This window comes from Physeter macrocephalus, chromosome 18 (genome assembly GCF_002837175.3).
Source record: "Physeter macrocephalus isolate SW-GA chromosome 18, ASM283717v5, whole genome shotgun sequence".
Taxonomy (NCBI): Eukaryota; Metazoa; Chordata; class Mammalia; order Artiodactyla; family Physeteridae; genus Physeter; species Physeter macrocephalus.
In genome coordinates, this window is record NC_041231.1 from 3,638,436 (window position 1) to 3,649,954 (window position 11,519).

Consider the following 11,519-nt stretch of genomic DNA (forward strand, 5'->3'; position numbering starts at 1 on the left):
ACAGAGGAAGAAAAAATGTTGAAAATAAAAATGGAATGGAACGCAAGAAATGCACAACATAGTTTAAAACATATTTCTGGACTCCCAGAAAGAGAAGTGAGGAATAATGGAACAAGGGCTATGTTGAAGAGATAATAGTATAATATATTTCCAGAATTAGTGAAAACCATGAGCCTACATATTCAAGAGTCTCAGCAAACTCATAGCAGAGTAAATAAATAGAAAATCACATAGAGGCATACCACAGGAAAACTTTCAAACATCAAAGATGAAGAGAAGGGCTTCCCTGGTGGCGCAGTGGATGAGAGTCCGCCTGCTGATGCAGGGGACGCCGGTTCGTGCCCCGGTCCGGGAAGATCCCACATGCCGCGGAGCGGCTGGGCCCGTGAGCCGTGGCCGCTGAGCCTCTGCAGAAATGATGGCATCCAGGGGACTTCCCTGGTGGTCCAGTGGTTAGGACTCCGCGTTTCCACTGCAGGGGGCACAGGTTCGATCCCTGGTCAGGAAACTAAGATTCTGCATGCAATGTGGCATGGCCAATTTAAAAAAAAAAAGGAAACTACCAACTTGGAACTTAATACCTAATGAAAATAACCTTCAAAATGTAAGTGGAATACAGTTGCTTTCAGCTGAAACGTTATCACCAAAAGACCTACACGACAAGAAACACTAAAGTTCTTTGGACTGAAGGAAAATAACTCCGCATGGGAATATGGAGCATCAGGAATGAGTAAAGAACACTGGAAAGGGTAAATACGTTGGTAAGTACAAAGAAAATTAACTGTTTTAAACAATACATTAATGTCCTGTAAGATTTTTAACATTTGCAGAAGTAAAATATAGGGGGATAAATGGAATTAAAGAGTTGTGAGGTTCTTGCCTTGTTCAGGAAGTTATGAGACTTCAAGAATGTAAAATTTAATCTCTAGGATAACCATTAAAGAATAATACATGAACATATAACTCAAAAGCTAATAGAAGAGATAAAGTTAATAAAAAATATATGATGAATCCGAAAGAAGGCAAGAAAGAAGGAATAAAGGAACAGAGAAGAAATGAAAGAAATAAGAAATAAAAAAAGCAATTTAGGGCTTCCCTGATGGTGCAGTGGTTAAGAATGTGCCTGCCAATGCAGGGGACACTGGTTCGAGCCCTGGTCCGGGAATATCCCACATGCCGTGGGGCAACTAAGCCCACGCACCACAACTACTGAGCCTGCACTCTAGAGCCCATGAGCCACAACTACTGAGCCCACGTGCCACAGCTACTGAAGCCCACACGCCTAGAACCTGTGCTCCGCAACAAGAGAAGCCACCACAATGAGTGGTGCAGCGAAGAGTAGCCCCTGCTCACCACAACGAGAGGAAGCCCACGCACAGCAACAAAGACCCAACACAGCCAAAAATAAATAAATTTTTTAAAAAACAGCAACTTAAGCCCAACAATATCAGCAAACACAAATAATCTAAACACTCCAATAAAAGTCAAATGTCAGATTGGAAAATTAAAAGTAAACTCAACTACATGCTACTTACAAAAGGCACACTTTAAATATTGGGACCCAGAAAGGTAGAAAGTGAAAAGATGGGAAAAGGATATACCATGTAAACACTAATTTTATAGAAAACTAATGTAGCTGTATTAATACCAAACAAGGTAGACCTTAAGATAAAATTATTACCAGAGATAACAAAGAACATTTGATCATGCTGAAAGAGTCAGTGAGGCCAAAAAGAAAACAATCCTAAATGACTATGAACCAAATAACAGAGCTTCAAAATATATGAAGCAAATGTTGACAAAACTAAAAGAAGAAATATACACATCCACAAATAGGATTGAGAATTTTAATTTTTATATCTCAGTAATTTTAATTTTTATATCTCAGTAAAATTAAAAATTTTAATTTTTATATCTCAGATACAACAAGGAGATAAAACAAATCAGTAAGGATATAGGCGATCTGAACAATGTGATTAGCCAACTTGACCTAATTGACATCTACTGAAATGTTACAGAGTATGTTCTTTGACAGAGAGGAATCAAACACATATTCAATAAGAGAAAGATATCTTTTTTCAATCCCCAAATGTTTGAAAATTAAATCACAGACCTCAAAATAACCCATAAGCATAAGAAATCACAGTGGAAATTAGAAGATATTTTGGACAGCAGTGCTTAAGTGCTTAAGCAGTGCTTAAGGAAAGATCTATAGCTCAAAACACATGTTTTAGAAAAGAAGAGTAGGTGAAAAATCAACTATATAAACTTCCATCTCAAGAAGCTGGAAAAAGAAAAGCAGACTGAATGTGAAATAAAGTAGAAGAAAGGAAATAATAAAAGTAGGAGCATAAATCAATGAAATTGAAATCAGATGTAAAATAGAGAAAATTAACATAGTCAAATGTTTGCTCTTCATAAAGATGAACAAAATTTACAGGGAATTCCCTGGAGGTCCAGTGATTAGGACCATGCTTTCACTGCTGAGGGCCTGGGTGCAATGCCTGCTCAGGGAACTAAGACCCCACAAGCCATGGGGCACAGCCAAAACAAAACAAAAACAAACAAACAAAAAAACCAACAGCAACAAAAAACAAAATTTACACACCACCAGCAATACTGATCAAAAAAATAGAGAAAAAGATAAATTACGAATAACAGAAATAAAAAGGTGACATCACTGCATATCCTACACCCAATAAAAACATGATAACTAGGTATGAGAACAAATTTACATGAATAATTTCAAAATTTAGATGAAATAGGCAAATTCCTTGAAAAACACAATTTTATCACAACTGACATGAGAAGAAATAGAAAGTGTGAATAGTCCTGTATCTGTTAAGGAAAATGAATCTGTAACTGAAAATCTTCCCATGAAGAAAGCAGAAGGCCAACGTCTTCAACAGTGAATACTTCCAGATACTTAAGGAAGATATCATGCCAACTGTGGTAGACAGAATAATGGACACCCGAAGATGTTCACATTCTACTCCTCAGAGCCGGTGAATATATTACCTTACATGGCAAAAGAAACTTTGCAGATATGACTTAGTTCAGGACCTTGAAATGAGGAGATTGTCCTGGCTTATCAAGGTGGGCCCACAGTGATTACCAGGACCCTTGTGAGCACAAGGGAGAGTCTTAGGAGAACTGGTCTGTATCCTGACTATGAGGATAGTACATGAACCTACACACGTGTTAAAAGTCACAGAACTACACGTGTTAAAATTCGAGTCAATTTTGTCGAGGATGTTGAGAAATGGGAACCCTCATGAACTGCTGTTGGGAATATAAAATGGTGCACCGGGCCTTCCCTGGTGGTCCAGTGGTAAAGAATCTGCTTTACAATGCGGGGGATGGAGGTTCGATCCCTAGTCCAGGGAGCTAAGATCCCACATGCCACGGGGCAACTAAGCCCTCGCACCACAACACTGAGCCCACATGCCTCAACTAGAGAGCCCGCGTGCCACAAACTTTAGAGCCCACACACCCTGGAGCCTGCATACTACAACTAGAGAGAAGCCCACGCGCCACAACGAAAGATCCTGCATGCTGCAACGAAGATCCCGCAAGCCACAACTGAGACCCAACGCAGCCAAAAATAAAAATAAATAAATAAATAAATAAAACAAAACCGTGCACCTTCTGTGAAAACAGTTTATTGGTTCCTCAAAAGTTAAACACAGAATTGTCATATGATCCAGCAATCCCACTTCTGGGTATATCCCCCAAATAATTCAAAGCCGGATCTCAAATAAATACTTACACACCCATGTCGATAGAGGCATTATTCACAGTAGCCAAAAGGTAGAAACAACCCAAGTGTCCATCGACAGATGAATGGATACACAATGTGGTCCATCCATACAATGGAATATTAGTCATAAGAAGGAAGGAGGGACGCCCCTGGTGGTCCAGTGGTAAAGAATCCGCCTTCAAATGCAGGGGACTCGGGTTCGATCCCTGGTCCGGGAACTAAGATTCCACATGCCGTGGAACAACTAAGCCTGCGTGCCACAACTAGAGAGCCTGTGTGCCGCAAAATACAGAGCCCATGCACCCTGGAGCCCACACGCCACAACTAGAGAGAAGCCCACGCACCGCAACAAAAGATCCCGCATGTTGTAACGCAGATCCCGTGAGCCACAACTAAGACCCAACAGAGCCAAAAATAAAAATTAATTAATTAATTTAATTTAATTTTAAAAAGAAGGAATGAAATTCTGACACGTTACCACAGGGTAATCTTGAAAACATTATGTTAAGGGAAATAAGCCAGTTATAAAAGGACAAATCTGTGGTATAGTACAGGGGAGTACATTCGATATCTTGTAATAACCTATAATGGAAAAGAATCTGAAGAATTATATATATATATATATATATATACACACATATATAACCGAATCACTTTGCTGTACACGTGAAACTAACACAATATTGTAAATCAACTATAGTTCAATTTAAAAATAAATAGTTTTTTAAAGGACAAATCCGTATAATCCCACTTACGTGAGGTCCCTAGAGGAGTCAAATCCATAGAGAGAGAAAGTAGGACGGTGGGGGCCAGGGCTGGGGGAGGGCAGGGGAGTGAGTGTTTAAAGGAGACAGAGTGTCAGTTTGGGAGAATGAACAAGTTCCGGGGATGATGGTGGTGACGGTTGCACAACCACGTGAACGTGCTTCATGCCATCAAATTGTGCACTTAGACACGGTCAAGATGGTAAGTTTTACGTCGTATATTTTACCACAATAAAAAGTCAACAAAAAAGTCAATTTTATGGCACAATGATTGTAACCATTAACTAAAATGACGCAAAAAAGAAAAGCAAAAAATCAAATGTGGGGGCTTCCCTGGTGGCGCAGTGGTTAAGAATCTGCCTGCCAATGAAGGGAACACAGGTTCAAGCCCTGGTCCGGGAAGATCCCACATGCTGTGGAGCAACTAAGCCCGTGTGCCACAACTACTGAGCCCGCCACAAATACTGAGGCTGCGACATATATAACCGAATCACTTTGCTGTACACGTGAAACTAACACAATATTGTAAATCAACTATAGTTCAATTTAAAAATAAATAGTTTTTTAAAGGACAAATCCGTATAATCCCACTTACGTGAGGTCCCTAGAGGAGTCAAATCCATAGAGAGAGAAAGTAGGACGGTGGGGGCCAGGGCTGGGGGAGGGCAGGGGAGTGAGTGTTTAAAGGAGACAGAGTGTCAGTTTGGGAGAATGAACAAGTTCCGGGGATGATGGTGGTGACGGTTGCACAACCACGTGAACGTGCTTCATGCCATCAAATTGTGCACTTAGACACGGTCAAGATGGTAAGTTTTACGTCGTATATTTTACCACAATAAAAAGTCAACAAAAAAGTCAATTTTATGGCACAATGATTGTAACCATTAACTAAAATGACGCAAAAAAGAAAAGCAAAAAATCAAATGTGGGGGCTTCCCTGGTGGCGCAGTGGTTAAGAATCTGCCTGCCAATGAAGGGAACACAGGTTCAAGCCCTGGTCCGGGAAGATCCCACATGCTGTGGAGCAACTAAGCCCGTGTGCCACAACTACTGAGCCCGCCACAAATACTGAGGCTGCGCGCCTATAGCCTGTGCTCCGCAGCAAGAGAAGCCACCGCAATGAGAAGCCCGTGCACCGCAACGAAGAGCAGCCCCCGCTCGCCACAACTAGAGCAAGCCCACGCGCAGCAACAAAAACCTAACGCAGCCAAAAGTAAATAAATAAAATTTTTTAAAAAAATCAAATGTGCCTATGAATCTCCCAGAGTCGTTAAAACACAGATTCTGGCTGAGCAGGCTTGGGGTGGGCGCTGAGAGCCTGCGTTTCAACAGGCTCACAGGTGATGCTGACACAGCTGGTCCGGGATGACTATGGGTTACGAGTTAGGTGGTGCTAGGAGATGGAGATGTCTACTAGAAGGTTCCTTGCAGCACTGCTCCATGTAGGAAAACAAGCCAAACGTCGACAGGGGAAATCTATTCATCAACGGAAACCTGCACAGCAGCTACAATGGATGGACGAGGCCCATCTGCATCCACAAAGATGAACAGACTGCAACATGAAAAAAAGCGAACTGAAAGACAACAGTTACTATGATTCTCATATGTAAATATTTTAAAGCGTACAAGATAATACCATGTGGTGTACATGGGACTTAAACATGCAGCAAAATGATAAAGGCAGAGCCAAGAAGACACTTGCCATCACGAGTGGAGGCCACCTCTGGACAGAGGGGCAGGAGAGGTCCAGGGAGCCCGCGGAGGTCTGCACTGTTGCTTTCTAATCTGAAGCAAAATGGGAAAATGCTGACATGTTTGGGTCTCGGAGTTAGGCGTTTGTTATATCATTCTCTGTATTTATGTGTACATTCTAAAAATGTCCTAAGATACTAGGAAAGAAAATAATCTGAAATGTGTTAGTAAAAGCATGAGAAGGAGGACTTCCCTGGTGGTCCAGCGGTTAAGACTCCTCGCTTCTGCTGCAGGGTCACCGGTTGGATACCTGGTCAGGGAACTAAGATCCTGCAGGCCCTGAGGAGTGGCGGAAAAAAAAAAAAAAAGCATATAGAAGGATGCTGCTTCACTGCACTGCTTTTAATACCCAAGGTATGGAAAGAATCTAATGCATAAAAATGGAGAATTGGTTCAAGTATCACCGCACACCCACAAAATACAATACCACAGACATTTACAATCAGGTTGTGGGAAGCGGGAAAGTGGATGAGCCTCAAAAGTATTGCCTTGAGTGAAAAAAGCCAGACACAAAAGAAGACACACCTCCCGTCTCCGAGTCTGTGAAGTTCAAGAGCAGGCAGCGTTAACTGATGCGGATATTCAGGAGGTCAGGGGAGAACGGGCTGGGAAGGGTCGCGAGGGAACTTTCTATGACTTGTTACGCTACGGATACAGGTATACTTATTTGTTGAATCACCGAGTTGGGAGTCAGCAGGAAAAAAGGAACCCCGCTTTTCCTTTGCCCGGAAAGAAACTTTAAGAAATGCCCAGGAGGGCGCCGTCGGTCCCGCGGCGAGGCGGGCGCAGGCGGCCGGCAGGGGGCGCGCACGGACCGCGCGGACGGCCGCGCTCGCACCTGCCGGCCGGGGGCGCGGGTCCCTCGGGGGCCGCGGGCTGCGAGCGCGCAGGGCAGGCCCGGCCGGACCCGGGCCCTCGCGGCCGCGGCTCCTCCCCGGCCCCGTGCAGGGCCCTGCTCCACCCTGGGGACCCTGAGGCGGCGGCCGCGATCACCTGCCCGGCTTGGACTTTGACCCGCCTGGCGCGGCGGCCCCAGCCGGAGGCCGGGCCCCGCTGGGGAGACGTAACCCCCGCGAGGCGTTCCTGCCCCTCCACAGCCGCGCCCCGCGGAGATGCTGGCCTCCCCGCGCTGACCTGGGCGGGTCTGGGGGCGTGAGCGGCAGGGACCACCGCCCAGGCAAGGCGCCTAGACCGCTGGCCCTCCGCCTGGGCGGAGTGGGGGGGTGGGGGGGGTGGCGAAGGGGGAAGGGATAGAGTCTAGCCCCGGGCTGCAGAGAACCCAGGGCCAGAGCTGGTGGCCTTGGAAGTCACTGTCCTCTCCAGAGTGGGTACCACTGCCCCATCGTTTTGCATGAGAAATGACCCTTAGGATTATAAAATAATCCTGGCCTGGGAATTCCCTGGGGGTCCAGTGGTTAGGACTCCGTGCTTTCACTGCCGAGGATGCAGGTTCAATCCCTGGTCAGGGGAACTAAGATCCCACAAGACGCCAGGTGAAGCCAGAAAAATGAAATGAAATGAAATGAAATAATCCTGGCCCAAACACACTCCCCTGGCCAAGCACAGGAGGGGGAAGCTGCAGGCCACCGCCACCCTCCCCGAAGGGGCACTAGGACACCATCCCCTTCCCTCAATTTACTGCTGCCTGCTCAGGCCTAGAGCCAGAAGCTCGCCCCTGGGGCCACATGCAGGTGCTAACCACACCTGGGGGGAAGAAGAGCAGCCCACCTGGACGGGCCTCCTTTCTCCTCTCCACTGTGCCCGTCCTGGGCCCGGCCCCCGGAGCAAGCCGATTGGGCATCCTCCCACCCCAGGCAACAGCTCCTCTATCCTCCCACTCCCGCGGGTCCCAGGGCCTTGGGGGGGTCTGTCCATGCTTCCCCAAGGGCCTCAGTTACCGGTTCAGGCCGCCAGGCCAGCTGGGGTGCTGAGCCTGAATCCTCCTACCCCCTCCCAGGACCCAGCCTCCTCCACTTTTCAGACATGGAGTGAGCCCAAAGGTAGCAAGGCCACCGCCACACCCCACACTCCATCGCGGACCTGACCTGGCCATGCATGGGGGCTGGGCATCTCCCTGAGCTCAGGCTCCACCTCCAGCCAGGGCTTCTCCCCTAGGCAGGACCTTCCTCCTTTGGGGCCCACCTGGGGCAGGGAAAGAGGAAGGACCAGACCCCAGCCCAGGCCCCAAAGAGCCCCGGAGTTACCAGTGCTTCCTTCCGGGACAGCCCCACCCCCCCTCCACCCCGCACGGATGTTTGTTATTCCTACGTGCTGGCTCTGAGCCAGGAACACACTCTTCCCCCCACACACACACCCCATATGCTCAAAGCTACCTGGGCACTCCTCAGGCTTGCAAGGGAGGGGCCCCAAGCACTTACTAAGCACCTACTGTGTGCAAAGCTCTGAGGCCAGAGATCCGGAGAACTGAGCATGGGAAAGCCTAGAGGCCCTCCGGAGCCCTACCCATCCCCCTCCTGCTGCCCTCCCCCAGTCCCACTCAGAGCTCTGGGGTCCTGAGTGCCCATCTGTCCCAGGAGGGTGCAGGAAGCAGTCCCCTGCAACGTTTTTTGTGAACCTTCATTCAAACAGCCTCTCAGATCCCTCCCTCCCTCCATAGGAAAGGGCTGCACTCCCCGGGGGCCAAAGCCTCTCTCGGAGCGCTGGGGTGGCCCCCCGGGGACCTGCCATGGCTGGGGGTTCCAGGCTGGAGGAGGAACTGCCCTCACTCTCCACCCGGCAGCCCTGGGGGAGGAGTTTTAGGAATGCTTAGTCCGTCTGATCACATCTCCCCCCCAAAATAATTACCTTCAAAGACTCCCAGGGCTCCTTGGCTCCCTGGGCAGGGGTCTTTTCCCCTCTCCCAGAGCTAAGCCCCCAGTGCCCGACACAGGAGCTCAGTACACATTTGGCCCATCATAGATGCATGACAGCATGTCCCCTTCCACCTCACCCCCTCCCCCTCAGCTGCTCTGGCACCCGGCGGAGAGAAAAGGCCTTTCCAGCCTGGGGTGGTCCCTGCTGCACCAGGGCACGTACTTGGCCTCCAGTCACTGCTTGCATGTCCCATCTTGGGGTGACCTCCTGGACGCCCACCGACTCCAGGGTGTTTCCGCTCGACACTGGCCCAGGGTGTAATTACCTATGTTTGTTCCTGCTCTGGACAACCAGCGTCCAAGCGCCCAGTGGTTGTGTTCCAACCGCGGTCGGCTAGGGGCGGACCCTCAACTGCCTTTACGGAGCGGTGCGGGGCACACTGTCAGGGCGGGTCCTCTAGAGCGCTGCTTAGGGGCCACTTTTCACTGGAAGCGACAAAGTCTGGAGGTCATCGGTGGGGCTGGGGGAACAGCGCTGCACTGGGGACCGCCCCCCACGCACCCCACAGTTCATGAGACGTGTGGCCTGAGGCAAACCTTCTCGCCTCTGAGCTTCTCATTTCCTCCCAAGTAAAATGCAGACCCAGGTTCCCACCTCCAGGGGTCGTGGAGAGGGGAAGCGCGGACGCCGCAGGTAAAGCGCCGCGCAGGGCCGGGCTCGCGGTGCGCGCTCGTGCCGGGCCCCGGGCTAGCGAAGGCTCTCCCCGCGGCAGGCCCCGCACGAACAAAGGCTGCGGGGAGAGGAGGGGGCGCCAGCTCCGGCCAGGCCGGCGGGGAGAGGACCCTCGTGCTCGGAACAAGGACAACTGGACCCTCCGCGGGTGTGTGTGCGACGAGTCTGAGGGTCTCCGGGTGGGGCCGAGGGCTGGGACTGAGAGGGCTTCCTGGAGGTGGGGTCCCGGCTCGGGATCGGACCCCGCGCGGCCCCTTTAAGAGCCGGTGCCGGGGTGAGGGATGAGGGCAGAGGGCGCCGGGCGGCGGCGGTGAGCCTGGCCCCCCGCCCCCTGCCGCCGCCGCCTTTAATCTGCACCCGAAGCCCGGGCTCCGGCTGACGTCACCTGCCCCCGAGCCGTGCACGCTGATTGGCTGCAGGTGACGTCAGGGGCTTTTTTCGCTCGGCATGACCTCATCCCCGCCGGCGGCCCCGCCCTCCGCCCCGGGCCTGTCACTCGCATCTGAGCTCGGCGGCCGAGCCGGCTCCGCGGCCCCCCCCGCCCCGCCGGACGCCGGAGCCCGAGCCCGAGCCGGAGCCGCACCGGCCGCGCCCGCCGAGCCGCGGGGTGGGATGCGCGCCGCGAGCGCGCGTGCCCGCCCGCAGTGCGCGCGCCCGGGCCCGTGCGAGCGCTCCCCGCGGCGGCGGCGACGGCGGCGGCGGCGACGGCAGCGGCAGCCCGAGCATCCCTCCTCAGCCGGAGAGGGAGCACCGCCGAGAGTTTCCGTTCCCTTTGCCGTTCCCTTCCCCCTCCTTTTCTTTATTTTTCGAGAGAATTTCTTCTTCGCTTATTGGTTTAATTTGATTTTGAAAATTTTTGGTTGCTTTTGTGTGTGTGCTTTTTTTTTTTTTTTCCCTCATTTTATTTGCATCCAGAGCATGGCGGGCTGCGGGCTGTCGGAAGACACCTTCTTCTCTTCCTTCTTTTACAACTACGGCTCCTCCTGGGAAACCCCTTCCAACCAGGTGGACGCGCGGGGCGCCGGCGGGGTGGGGGTTAACCGGCGCGCGGCCGGAGCGCCCGGCCCGGCCGGGTGGGCGCCGCTCCGCTCGGGGGGCTGCGCCGGGCGGGCACCCGGGTGGAGGAGACCGCCTGGAGGTGAGCGGCGCCGGCCCGCGGGGCGCTGGTCCCCAGCCCGGCTTGCGGGGACACCGCTGACCGGGCCGATAAGTCCTTCCCCCGCCTACCGCGGCGCCCAGCGGACCCGGGCCCGGCCCACACCCGGCCGCCGCTTCACCACCTTTCTCCGCGCAATTCCTTCTTTTTCTGGTGGGGGAGGGGCATGAATTAAGGACGAGGAGGACCATTGCTATCCAGCGTGGATCTGTCCGAGCCTCTGCGCAAGCCCCAAACGCCCCCGGACGGCCCCCTGCTGGGGCCAGAATTGGAGAAGATCGTCCTTTCCTGGGCCGGGCTGGAAGATGCGGAGGCCTGGGCCATAGGAGCGGAGGGTCTTTGGCCGGTGGGAGCCTCAGGACAGGGCTCGTTCCGCGTCCGGCGGGGAAGCACTAAAGATCCATCTCCCCGGTCTGGCCAAGCTACCATGGGCTCCCCCACCTCGGGGTGCTCAGCTGGCCTCTGCGGAATAAAGGCCATCCGCCAGCCTGCTGCAGACGCGGCGGGTGCTGGGGGAGGGGCTGGCACTGCCAGGCTGAGT